We start from the raw sequence: 12,239 nt of genomic DNA, 5'->3' as shown, positions 1-12,239 counted from the left end.
TGGTGTAGCATGGAAGCATTTATCGGTACTTCATTCCTTTATATGGGTAAATCGTACTCCATTGTAAGGATATACCACATTTAATGTATTCATTCATCAGTTGATAAACATTTGGGTTAATTTCTATTTGGGGCTTTATGAATAATGCTGCTTTGAGCATTTGTGTATAGGTTTTTGTGTAGATAAATGTTTTCAGTTATCTTGGGTATATCGCTAGGAGTGAAATTCCTGGGTCAAATGGTAACTCTGTTTAACTTTTGAGGAATTGCTAAATTGTTTTGTAAATTGGGTGCATATTATTTTGCATTCCTACCAGCAAGGCATAAGGCTTCCAGTTTCTCTGCACTCTTGCCAAAACATACTGTTGTCTAGTATTTTTGTTTTTATTTTTGTAATTATAGTCATCCTAGTCAGTGTGAAGCGGTATCTCATTGTGGTTTTGTTTTCATTTCCCTAATGACTAATAATGTAGAGCGTCTTTTCATGTGCATCTTGGTCACTTGTATATCTTCTTTAGAAAAATTTATATTCAAATCCTTTGCCCATTTTTAACACCTTTATTGAGATACAATTTATATAACATAATTTATCCATTTAAAGTGTAAAATTCAATACTTTGCTGTATTTGAATATTAATTTTTTTAATGATGGTAGAATCATAAGATCTGCCATTTTAACCAACTTTAAGTGTACAATTCAGTGGTATTAATTACATTTACACACTTGTGCAACCATCACCACTATTTCCAAAACTTTGATCACCCCATACAAAAACTCTGTAACCACTAAACAATAACTTTAAATCCCCCTTCCCCTGCTCTCTAGCCCCTGGTAACCTCTAATCTTCTTTCTGTGTCTATGAATTTGCCTATTCTAGATATTTGATGTATGTGAATTATACAATATTTGTTCTTCTGTGTCTGGCTTACTTCACTTGGCATAAAGTTTTTAAGGTTCATTCATGTTTTAGCATGTATCAGAACTTCATTTCCTTTTGAAACTGAATATTTCATTGTATGTGTATACCACATTTTGTTTACTCATTTATCTGTTAATGGACACTTGGATTGTTTCCACCTCTTGGCTATTTTGAATAATGCTGCAATGAACATTGGCATACAAGTATCTGTTACAGTTCCTACTTTCAATTCCTTTGGTTGTATACCCAGGAGTAAAATTGCTGGATCATATGGTAATTCAGTGTTTAGCTTTTTGAAGAACTGCCAGACTTTTCCACAGCAGCTTCACCATTTTATATTCCTACCATCAGTATACAAGGTTTCTAATTTCCTCACATGCTTGACAACACTTGGTATTTTGGGTTGTTGTTGCTGTTGTTTTTAATGCTAGCCATGCTGGTATGTATAAAGTGATATCTCATTGTAGTTTTCATTTGCATTTCCTAATGACTAATGATGTTGAGAATCTTTTCATGTGCTGTTGGCCACTTCTGTATCTTCTTAGGAGAAATGTCTAGTCAAATACTTTGCCCATTTTAAAAACTGGATTATTTGTGTTTCTATTATTGAGTTGTAAGAGTTCTTTATACATTTTGAGTACAAGTTCCTTATTGGATACATGATTTTCAGTTTCACTTTGTGATAATATCCTTTGAAGCACAAAAGTCTTTTATTTTGATTAATCTATTTAAAATGTATTTAATTTTGATTTAGCTATTTTTACTGTTATCACCTGAACTTTTGTTGCCACATCTAAGAAACTGTTGCCTAATGTAAGGTCATAGAACTTTACTTCTGTTTCCTTCTAATAGTGTTTTAGTTTCAGTTCCTACATTTAGGCTATAAAGCATGTTGAGTTAATTTTTGTATGTGGTGTGAGGTAGGGGAGTTTAACTTCATTCTTTTGCTGTGGATATCCAGTTGTACAAACATTTGTTGAAAAGACTACCTTTCCCCAGTGAATTGTCTTGACTCTCTTGCTGAAAATCAATGAATCATAAACATAAGAATTTTTATGTCTGGACTTTTAATTCTATTCCATTGATCTATATGCTTTTCCCTTTGCCAATATCACACTGTCTTATTTACTATAGTTTTGTAGTAAGTTTTGAAATTGAAAACTGTGAGTCCTCCAACTTCATACTTCTTTTTCAAGACTGTTTTGTCTATTTGAAGTCCTTTCATTTCCATGTGAATTTTAGAATCAGCATATTAATTTCTGTGGGGAAAAGCCATCTGAGATTTTCATAGGAATTATGTTGACTTTGTAGGTTATTTTGGGAAGTATTGCTATTTTAACAATATTAAGTTTTGCAATACGTGACCATGGGATGTCTTTTCACTTATTTAGGTCTTCTTTAATTTATTTCAATTATGTTTTCTAGTTTTCAGTATACAAGTCCTATAGTTATTTTGTTAAGTTTATTCCATTGTGAGAGATTTTAACACACCTTCTCAGTACCTGATGGAATAGACAGACCAAAAATAAAATCAGAAAATATATAAAAAATGTTATATAATTGAAAAAACTAACCTAATAAATGTGTATGGAACATGAAAATCAACAACGACAGAATACATGTATTTTTCAATTGTACTTGGAAATTTTGAAGTGAGTTTTGATATACAGTAACATAAGTCCTCAAACTTGGTTCTTCTTCAAAAATTCTTAAGCTAATTTCATCATTTGTATTTTTGTATAAATATTAGAATCACCTTGTCAATTTCCAAAAAACTATCTGGGATTCTAAATGGGGTTGCATTGAATCTCTGGTTTATGCTGGAGAGAACTGACATTTTATATCATGTTCCTGGGTTGAGAGGATTCTTTCAACCCAGGAGCATGATATATCCCCTCATTTATTTAGATCTTCTTTGATTCTTCTAAATAATGTTTTATAGTATAGTGGTGTTGCACTTGTTTCTTTATATTTATTGCTATTATAAATGGTAATGTTTACAAATATTATTTTCCAATTTGCTGTTGCTGGTATATAAAAAGACTTCTGATATTTGCATATTGACCTTGTATCTAAAGAACAGCTAAATTAATTTCTTAATTGTGTTTATCTTAGATTCTTTTGGACTTTCTATATTTACAATCAGGTTCCCTGTGAATGACAATTTTCTTCTTTTACAATCTTTATCCTTCTTTAACAATCTTTGTCCTTGTTTCACTGCAGTTGCTAGGACTTCTGGTATGATGTTGAATAAATTCTTGACAGCATGCATTTTATTCCCATTTTCAGGAGGAAGCTTTTAACATTTCACCAATGAGTATGGTATCTCTTTTAAGATGTTTTGCTTTGCTTTTTAGAGGACTTTTATCTTATTAAGGATGTTCTTATTCTTAATTTGCTAAGTATTTTTGTTCATTTGTTATTATAAATGGGTATAGAATGTTTAAAACACTTTTACTGGAATAAACCCAGCTTGGTCTTCCTATATTTCATATGGGAATTTTGCATCTGTGTTCATGGGCAAGAGATACTAAATAAGATGTTAAATCCAGAGTGCTATGTGCTAATGACTATAAATGGACTCGATACCATAGGAGGACATATCCTAGGGATACTGAACCTAGTGTCTGAAAATGAGAGAAGGCGTCACATAAGAAGAGTACTCTCTAAGTTAAAGGGTTAGTAAGAGTAAGCCAGTTGATGATGACATGGGTAGAGGAGATAGCACATTCCAAGCAGGGTGAAGAACATGTTCAAATTAAAGGTAAGAGAGAGCTATTTGTATTCCAGGAAATGAAAACGATTCAGTAGATCTGCAATACGTGGCCCAAAGAGTAAGAAGAGGCCTGCCTAAGGAGGACAGAAGGCCCCATTAAGATCTATTTGGGTGACTTTTTCATTTCTTGCTCACTTACACTAACAGATATTGAGATTGTGACCAATACTGAATTAATATTAGTATAGCGATTTTCCACTCCTGCTCTACATAGCCCAGGTGTTCTGTAGAGATGTCCAGGGACTAGGTTAGGATGGAAGGTGGGGGCAGAACAAGACCCTCTCCTTCATTGCCTATTTTAAAACCACCACTTCAACCAGAACATTTTCATACTTCTCTGATTCAGAAAATGAATTTCTGTATAAGATTTCATCTGAAGAAAGGTTTCTGCTGCTATCTATCTACCTATCTGATTGTATATTATATATAAATATGTATATGTGTGTGTATATATGTATATGTATGTTTAAGTTAGATAGTTCCCAAGAAGTGAACTATTCTCTCCATAAACTCAAAAATCTGCTCTTAAGAAAGCACCCAAACTCTGTCCTCCAAAGGTAAGCAAGGGTGGGGGTCTTCTTGGTAGAATGTGGCCAGATGTTTTCAACATGCTGCAGTGAAAATTTGCTTGAATGTTCCCACAGCTGAACTGCAAAAACTACAGAAAGGAAGGTAAGAGGAAAGAAAGAAAGAAAGAAAGAAAGAAAGAAAGAAAGAAAGAAAGAAAGAAAGAAAGAAAGAAAGAAAGAAAGAAAGAAAGAAAGAAGAAAGAAAAAGAGAGAGAGAGAGGGAGGGAGGGAGGGAGGAAGGAAGGGAGAAAGGAAGAAAGGAAGAAAGAAAAAAAGTCAAACGTCAGCACGAGCATTTGCAGGGACCTTGGAAAATACATTTTCTGAAAATGCAAAGTCTCTGCAAAAGCTCAAATGGAAGCCTTCTTAAGAGGACTTTTGGAAATAAAACAAGCTTCATATCACTTGTGCCTTTATTTTAGGGGCCAAAATGGTAAGCAAAACTGAGTATTTCTCTTCCCACCCTCTGTGTCATCACACTCCACCCCCTATCCCTGACTATTGCGAAAGGATAATTCGAATTTGGCAGAAAATGCAAAAACAGTTCATTTTCCTAAGACTTTGAAAAACAGCAATTAAAACCATCTCAAACACCTTGAACATTAATTAATTCTTTTCCAGTTAAGCTAATAGCCTTGCGAAGGCAATAAGCTCATCTTGTTAATATACACTGGAACATTTACTCATTATCTCTCCATATCTACCTGTCTTATCTGTCTTTATTTGGACTTTTACAAAGTAGTTACTGAATTGTGTGCACCAGTAAATGCATTAACTCGGTGCAATTTCATGGAGATTTATGCACCTGCAATGTCGAATATATTAAGTTTCCATAAAAGCTTGGCATTTTGGGTATGTTCTTTCCAAAGACCCTATGGGGTACATTTTCAATGTGGAGAATGATATGCAGGAACCAAAATCAATGGGCTTAAATTATTAAAATTCTAGGCAGTCGTTATGGATTGGGTCAAGTGTTATAAAACTTACAGTTCATCAATTTACTTTCAATATTAATTTTAGCTTTGTACCTTGCCATGAAAACCATGAGAATGGAAAGCATGTAACATCTCACTTACAGTTGACACAGAAGGGAAGTGACTCTGAAATATAGACCCTCTCGGCCTCTGGGGAAGATTTATGTGGCGAGGATCACTCTCCTTTAGAGTGAGACTGCAGGTGAGTGGCAGGTCTGCATTACAAATGCCTGGGGTAACTATAAAAACATAAATGGTATCAGGTTATTGATTTTTTTTTCTTTCTAGAGCCCACAAATTAGAAAAGTCGCTGCTAAAAATCACTGGTCTATCCACAAATTTTAATTAAAGCATAAATAAATCATTTTAGTTGCTGCACTTGCATATAAACAAAGGGGAAGATGGCATCCTTACAAATCCTTGTCAACATTTGGTGACTAATGGCTCACAGTGAAAATACAATCTGAAGCAACTGAATTGAAAGCAGATTCTGGAGCTAACTAATATCACATGCAAACCATCTAAAGCTATTATGGCAAGAGTCATTGAAACCACAGATCAGGTTTTTCTGGGGAGTGGGGGATGAGGATAATTCTGTTAAGTAGAGCAATACTATTTTTTTTTATTAAATAAAGTGAATCCCTGTAATGAGATATTACAGCTGCTGTACTTTTGCCACATGATGGAGGAATGGATACCCCACCCCTACGGCAAACAGTAACCACATGCTGCAGTGATTCAAAATGTTGACTTTATTCCTAAACAAATGCATAGCAAGGACTAATATAAATAGGTCTTTAGAAAATAGGGGTTCAGGGAGATGTTCTGAGTAGTTCTAGATCCCATTACATTAAAAAAAAAAGAGAGAGAGAGAGAGAAATTGAGATAGCGAGTATTAAAGGAATTCTCGGGGCATTTCCATTCTTGGCATGGACTCAGAAAGCCAGGATATGACCTCCGTGTTGTGTTCCAGCTTTGGGGTAAGTGTGTGGAACACTCCTCTACAGGCATGGTGAGAGAGCTCCCCTATGCATTTCTCCTTCAAACTTGGGGTGATGCAGAAGTAATGTGACAGTAGGCTTGGCTGTTGCCACAGAGAAGGGGCTATGACTGAATGACCTATGTCTTAGTGCAAGGCTCCACACTCAAAAGGAAGATGGACCTTCCGTGAGTGTCTATGCAGCCAGAATGGAGGCTGAGAGAGAGCAGAAAGCATGTTGTCCAACGTAACTCCGTATTTGTCACATGTTAGTAAAAGAAAGGATCAATTATTTTCCCATTCTTTCATTCAATGAACAGGCATTCATTATGTACTTACTATATGCTATGCACGATGTTAGCTATTTGAGAATACAAAAATCATAATACATAGTCTCCACCCTTCAGAAGGAGTCACAAGTTATACCACAAAATATTCAACACAACATAGTATTTTAATAGCAGCATCCTAAGGATACTAAGGGGAGCCCAGAGGAAGGCAAGGTTTAATGCTGAATGAAAAGAGGCCGGGCCAGGGAAAGCTTCACAAAGATGGTGCTGTTTACATGGAATCTTGTCATATGAATGTGCCAAGTAAAAAGATAAAATTTCCAAACAACTGAAATTTGACCTTTTCTGTGCTGAACCTTGTCTATTTACCAATTGTTAAAAGAAGGAAAATTTTATTTAAAATAAAAACAAAAATAATTATAGTAAAGACATAGAGAGCAAACCCTGTATCCAGACTACCTAACTTTAAATCCTAGCTCTACCACTTCCTGGCTCTGGAAATGTAGGCAAGTTATTTAACTTGCCTATGCTTCCAATTCCGATTCTTAAAAATGCGTGTCATAATAGTATATACCTCACTACCACTGTAAGAGAGAAAGAGGAGAAGAGGAAAGAAAGAGAATGTCTATGATCTAGCACATGCTTAGTGTGAGAGTTCCGTAAGAGAAGGAGGTGGCATCTGTGACTAGGTGGAGTGTTCAGATTTAGAAGTCAGTGGCACTGGCAGTTGAAATTGTGAGCACCCTGAGATTACGGACTCTGTTTTTCTTTTTACACCTATCAATACTCAATAAACATTTGCCATCAGGCAAGTATAATAATTTAGTAATCTCTGTGTGTGTATGTGTGAATGTGCACGTGAATGTATGTCATGTGTCTATATATGAATGTATTTGTGTGTGGTTACAGTGCTTGTTATATGCTAGTCACTGTACTAAGATATTTACAAGTATTAACTCTCATCCAGTTCGTACAGTGATAGTAAGGTATGCACTGTTAGGACTTGTGTTTTCTGAGATTAGGAATTTGAGGCACAGAGAAGTTAAGTAACTTGCCTAAGTTTCCAGAGCCAGGAAGTGGTAGAGCTAGGATTTAAAACTAGGTAGTCCGGCTTCAGGGTTTGTTCTGTATGCCTTTGCTACAGTGTTTTATCTGTCTTTTTCCTTTGTTTTCTGCCTTAATTGGTAGCATCACCACTCAGCCAGTGGTCCAAACCCAAAACCTGGAAATCATCCCTGATTCTTCTCACTCTCATCTCCAAATCTCATCGCCAAGCATTTCCCATCTTATCTCTAAAAGTGACATCAAATCTACCTCTTCTCCATCCTGCCACTGAGTCATGGAGTTCAAACTGACTGCCATAGCCCCTGAACCAGCCTCCGATTTAGCTCATCGTGTGCCCAGATCCCAGAAGGAACTTTTCAAAGTGGAATCTGGCCATGGCCTACTCACTTCAACCCCTTAAGTGAATCCTCACTGCCTACAGTGTACACAGCATGGAATTCGAGGTCCAAATGCATCAAACCTCCTTACATCGAATGACGCTGAACACCTCCAGCCTCATCTCGAACCACTCCCGGACTCACATTTTATCCCCCTTCAATATGCAGTTACTTTTGTCCTCCACATGCTCCTCTCCTTCCCCTACCCTCTGGGACTCCACCCCTCTGGGAGAGTTTCCTGCCTGCCCCCTCTGACCAGTGCTCCTCTATTCTATTCCCTGTACCTTCCTGTGCATGACTCTTGCACTGTACCCTTCCCATTGATCATCATGGTAATGACTAATGATCTGTATGTGTGTCTCTTACCCTACTGCACAGTGAGCTTAGCACAGCTGCCTGGCATAGAGGAGGAGCATTAGAAATATTTGTGGGAAGAATGCAGCACTTCATCAACTCTAACATGACTTTTTTGCGAGGTGCACTATTATTTTATATACCACTAAGGAAGAAGAAATGCTGCCAATTAAACTTATACTACATATTCTTATCACATCTATTATATGACACATCCCAATTGCAGAGATGTTCAAATGGGAAAGACATGCTCTTAGAACCCCTGAAATATGACAACTAAAATTGTCTTTATGACTTTATCAGAGTAGTGCAGTATTAAGTCACAGGTTCTGGAGAGAGATCAAAATCCCGTCTCTATCATTTACTGGGTGTGTGAAACTGTGCATGTTACATACCTTTTCTGTGCCTCATTTATAAAATGAGGATAATAACAGTGCTTTGAGGGTAATAATTCCCGCTGTGTCCAGCCACACCATCCTGCATTTTGGATGTTGAATGGGGAAGCCATTGCCTTTCTAGAATGATCTACTACGTATGTTGGTAGACATATGCTTGTCTGCCCTTTGGAGAGCCAACCCTCACCCGCTTTCAGTTGTCTTGCTCAATCCATGTGACTCTGATGGGGTGTTGACACCAGCTTCCTTCCAAAGCGAGTGAGAGGACTGAGGAAGAGGGAAAGGGAAGGGAAGGCAGCCACAGACAGCAGGCCTGACCAGGCAGAGCGCACCATGCTACTTGGCCGCAGCTGGTTCAAGGCAAAAAGTAACACTAGAGTTCAGGTGCTGGTTAAAGAAGTGAATGCACAGAAAGCCACTGAACAGTACCTAGCATATGGTATGCACAGAATAGCTATTCACTAGTGTCATCATTATTACCGTGGTGAATGGACTATGATGTAATGAAGCCTGAAGTAACTACAGAAGTCTGTAAGCCAGATGCCATATTCAAAATGCACCCATGGATTTTCTGTAACAAGTAGAAACTTGCTAGAATGTGAGCTTTATGAGGGCAGAGATCTGATTTGTTCACTATGTCCCAGGCACCTAGAATAGAGGCTGGTATATAGTAGATATTTTTAAAAATTGTCAACTGAATTAATCCTAGTTTTCTCTTAACTTCCTCACTGTCTAGATATAAGATGTCATTCTGCGGTCGGGCGCGGTGGCTCACACCTGTAAACCCAGCACTTTGGGAGGGCGAGGTGGGTGGATCATGATGTCAGGAGATCGAGACCATCCTGGCTAACACGGTGAAACCTCCTGTCTCTACTAAAAATACAAAAGATTAGCCGGGCGTGGTGGCGGGCGCCTATAGTCCCAGCTACTCGGGAAGCTGAGGCAGGAGAATGGCGTGAAGCCGGGAGGCAGAGCTTGCAGTGAGCTGAGATTGCGCCACTGCACTTCAGCCTGGGCCACAGAGCAAGATTCCATCTCAAAAAAAAAAAAAAATGTTGTTTTGCATGGCTTTCAGTGTGTCTTCCTCTAACTGTCCTCCACCTCTCCTTCTCTCTCCATCTCTTTCTTCCTTCTTTCACTTCCAGTCTGCTGTTAGCTGAAAAATAAAAATAGCCATACGTATTAGAATTGTCTTTCAGCCTAAGTAATGCATCCCCCATGCGTGCCCGTCCTCTCCTTAGGTACAACCTCACACCATAGAGAACTCAGGTGTTTCTCACTGAGCTTATTACCACGTTTGAATTGATAGAGTCTTGCAACTTGAGAGACAACTGCTACATCGGTTTTCCTCTGCATTCTGTTCCTGGTTACTTGACATAGACAGCAATTAGCCCTCAGAGACATTCTAAAGGAGGTCTGGGCATTTGGATGGTCCTATTTTTCTTTGGCCTTTCTCCTGATTTGCTTCCATTCCCATCACCCATTCCTGGTGATTGCAGGCTTCAAACTGAGATGATTGATGCCATCTCAGCCTAAGGGACCTCAAGATTAGCTCCCTCTCCCTCATCACAGAAAAGCACGACTTGTGGGGAGAAAGCATTTCCAGCCATGCAGGCCCCATTCCAGGCCTGGCACCCTCACTAAAAAGGTAGGACCTGGGGCTCATCCTCATTCCCTGAGATCATGGGGAGAACAGAAATGGCCCATTGCTTACAGAGTGTGAAGCCCAGAGGACCCCAGGACAGAGGCCAAGGGCAAAATCCCAATAAAACCTCAATCCAAAGGGATTGGCAAGAGAGTGGCAGGCAGCAGGGTACAAAGCACTGGAATAGAAAACCTAGACAACAAAATAACCAACTTTGACTGGTGGACACAAACTAAAACTAGAATCATTCATAATAGTAACAGCCCTCATTTTTGAGTGTGTCTTAAGGGTTTTACCCATGTTGTCTCAAATAATCCTTACAACATGTGGCAGAACCAAGTTCAAAGCCAAGTCTGCCTAATGCCAGTGCCTGTGCCCTTGACCATTCTCCTCCTGGACCTCCGAGTTCTGAGGTGCTGAAGTGGAAAGTATGAGCCTCTTGGCAAAGTGTCTGCAGCTTTACCTACAGTGTTAAGAGCAACTGGAAGTCCAGCAGTAAGAATGGTCTTTAGGCCAAAGATAAATTACTCACAATTAGCACCTGCCCAGTGTCCAGCACTGAGTGCCTCCCAGCAAATTCTGGGCTTAATCACGCTGCCTCGTCTGTCACCCACAGTTTGGATGGAGGATAAATCTGATGCCCATTTGTTTGCGGCCATCTTCTTTTTTCTTTTTTTTTGACAGGATTTCACTCTGTTGCCCAGGCTGGAGTGCAGTGGCACAATCTCAACTCACTGTAGCCTCTACCTCCCAGGCTCAAGTGATCCTTCTCCCTCCGCCTCCTGAGTAGCTAGAACTACAGGTACACACCACCACACCTGGCTAATTTTTTTTATTTGTAGAAACGGGGTTTTGCTATGTCACCCAGGCTGGTCTCAAACTCCTGAGCTCATGATCTGCCCGCCTTGACCTCCCAAAGTGCTGGGATTACAGGGATGAGCCACTGTGCCCAGACTGTTTGTGGCCTTCTACAGGTCGTATCAGCCCTCTGGCCTACCTGCACAGGAAGTCAGTACCAAATAACACCAAAAACAATGACCAAAAATACAGTGGTCAAGAGTGCTGGTCCTGCAGTCAAACAGCCTGGGTTTGATTCCTGGCTTGGCCTCTTCCCTGATCCTCATTTTCCTCTCCTGTAAAATGGAGAAATTAATAATAGTATCTACTTCATGAGTTTGTTGTGTAGAATGCAATTAGGGTAGCTCCTGGAATATCGTACATGCCTATACATGCTAGCTACTGTTATTACACAAGTTGAATAACCCTTATCTGAAACGCTTGGGACCAGAAGTGTTGTGAATTTTAGATTCTTTCACATTTTGGAATATTTGCATATATGTAATGAGATATCTTGGGGATAGGACCCAACTCTAAACATAAAATTCATTGATGTTTCATATACACATAACCTGATGGCAATTTCATATAATATCTTAAATAATTTTGTGCATGAAACAGTTTTGACTGCATTTTGACTGTGACCCATCACGTGAGGTCAGGTGTGGAATTTTCCACCTGTGGCATCATGTCGGTGCTCAAAAATTTCAGAGTTTGGAGCATTTGGATATCACATGTTCAGATTAGGGATGCTCAACCTGTACTGAGCATATGAACCAGGAACAGCGCCAAACATTTTGCATGCATTTTCTCATTGAAGCATCTCAACTCTATGAAATAAGCACTATCCTTTGCCCCCATTTTTATAAATGAGCAAAGGAACAGAGAAATGTAATAATTTACCCCAGGCTACGCAGCCAGGAAATGGTGGAGACGGGTGTTGAGCCCAAGCCAACAGGCTCCAGGCTGTGTACTGAGAACCACTACCCTGAACTCTTCCCAGCGTAAAGCTGGGCTTCAGCTACGTGCTCACTTCGTGCAAACTTCTGCACAAATCAT

Source organism: Colobus angolensis, unplaced genomic scaffold (assembly GCF_000951035.1).
Source record: "Colobus angolensis palliatus isolate OR3802 unplaced genomic scaffold, Cang.pa_1.0 Scaffold102, whole genome shotgun sequence".
In the NCBI taxonomy this organism is placed as follows: domain Eukaryota; kingdom Metazoa; phylum Chordata; class Mammalia; order Primates; family Cercopithecidae; genus Colobus; species Colobus angolensis.
This window is presented reverse-complemented; position numbering follows the sequence as displayed.